The sequence below is a fragment of the Euprymna scolopes genome, chromosome 31 (genome assembly GCF_053919585.1).
Source record: "Euprymna scolopes isolate OS-2025 chromosome 31, ASM5391958v1, whole genome shotgun sequence".
Classification (NCBI taxonomy): domain Eukaryota; kingdom Metazoa; phylum Mollusca; class Cephalopoda; order Sepiida; family Sepiolidae; genus Euprymna; species Euprymna scolopes.
This window is the reverse complement of record NC_136512.1, coordinates 25266991-25269490: the sequence shown is the minus strand read 5'-3', so window position 1 is coordinate 25269490 and position 2500 is coordinate 25266991.

Genomic DNA, 2500 nt, shown 5'->3' with positions numbered 1-2500 from the left:
TTATTTTTGAAAAAACTGCAAATTTAAGCAAAATTAAATTAAATAGTTTAAACAACCTTTACCTCATTTCATTTGCCTTTTATTCTTCTATAATTTTACTTGTTTATATTTGACTTTTAATTTAAATATTCTATTGTTCACATAATTTTAAAACATAACTTCAAATTGAGGAGTAAAAAAAAAACATCGGTAGAAACAAATTCGCTTATAAACCACCTTTAATTATCGCCTCTAACTCAGTGTAAAATATCCACCAAGTGGCAACAAAGCATCTGTAATCGTAAATGTTGTTGTTCCAGGTTATAAAACATAAGATTTACTCGATATGCCACGACTTTCTTAAAGTGATCGTCGGGAGTTTATTAATCTGTCAAATTTCAGAAGGACTATGCTACTATGTATTAACGAATTCATTGTGTTCCTATTGTATTTGTGTTGCATTAATGTCCTAAAGTTACATGTAAACAAGACTTTTCCATTTCTTTTTGTCTCCCTTATTTAAAGTTGTTTTTTAAACTGATGTGAATACCAGGATATTTCATTGAAAAGTCAAATATGAACAGGTAAAATTGTAGAAGGATACAAGGACAATCAAATGAAGTATAAATTGTTTAAACACTTACATTAGATTTAGCTTAGTTTGCAGTTGTTGAAAAAATTACAATGCGGACTTTCTGTGTGCCGCAAGTATATATATATATATATATATATATATATATATATATATATATATATATATATATATATATAGATATATATATATATATAGTACTTATGTTATATTCTTTTAGAGAGAATAAGGCGTGTAGTCTTATGAGCAGACTTTATTTTAATGTATTAGTAAATATATTAATCATTTTAAAATACAACAGTGGCCATTGCGCTTTAGATATATATTAAGCCTCTTATGAATAGTTATCCTAGAGCAATGTAAATATTGAGCAAAACGATTCATGATTGTGAATTAAAAATCAGTTTCAAAAGAAAAAAAACTAGCAAAATTAATTCTATTGTACGATCGTTTCGGAAACGATGTTTATTGAAATTGACAATAAGTAATGACAATAATTTTACAGAAGTGTTGTCTTTAAACATAGTCTCGTCAGCAGAGAAAAATAGGGGGGGGGTTAAATACACATAATAAAACTAGACTTTTAGTTGTGAGTAATGCAGATATTCCTCATTTACATTCGTTTCAAATTTTATTCAAGTTCAGTTAGTCTATCTTTTTGCATACTGTTATATTTTGTCTCCGAACTGCAATAATTACTTAGACTTTATATATATATATAAACTCTAAGTGATTATATATATATATATATATATATATATATATATGTATATATATATATGTATATATATATGTATATATATATATATATAAAACATTTTATGTATGTGTGTATGTGGCAGTTAGTCTGTTATAGACTCGATAATGGCTAGGCAAATTTTTATCTCATTCCTTATTTTTATGTACCTGCCAGTGATATTTGACATAATTTGTATCGGAATATCTTCGATAACTATCAACAATCGACAATCGAAATAATCCGGTGGAATTTAAAAAAAAAACAGACAATTTTTAACACCTTACACTACCTAACATCACAAGTATATTTTATACCACACAGCCAATAAACATAAAAATGAATATCACAGGGGCACATTTGAAATAATTGTTTCTGTATGGATTGCAATTGATGTATAATTATTGATTTTTGCATTTTAAACTTTAAATCAAGCTATTTTTTAAATAAGTAATTACATGAAATCAGCAGTAGATTCCTGAAATGTAGTCTAAAATGTTTTGCGAACATTGGTGAATGCATGTAGAGCATTGATTTTTATGACAATACATATATGTGAGTTTATATATATATATTATAAAATGTATATGGCGATTAAGCTACACTGACTATTCCGCGTTTCATCCACTCTAGGATTCTAAAGGCTTATGCGCGAATTCTGTGGTTGTTTGTCGTTTTTATATACGCATCTTCTATTGAGATTTTCGTTAGCCAATCAGCATTCTAGTATCCACTGCGCTTTTCCTATCAGCCAATGAGAATGAATTAATCGGACAAAGGCCTATGTGACCTCTGGTTGGCCTGTTCCTTTGTGTGTGCTCTCTCTATATATTATAACTTACTAACTAGCTCTACCTACGCATTGAGCACTTTTGAAGTAAATACTTAAAGTTTACGCATAAATCTATACTTTCTTATATTAATTTTATGTGACTAAATTAATTAGTTTTATATATATATGTATATATATACATATATATATATGTGTGTGTGTATACCATATATATATATATATATATATATATATGTTATTCACATTAATATATATGTGTGTGCACGCGCGTGTTATTTGCAGTAATAATATTAAATATATGTATAAAAAAAGTAAAATCTTCTCAAGAAAATGTACGGCAGTGTATGTTTGATAGAAGTAAGAAACATTGGATTGAATAATAAAAATAACGAATGTTTTA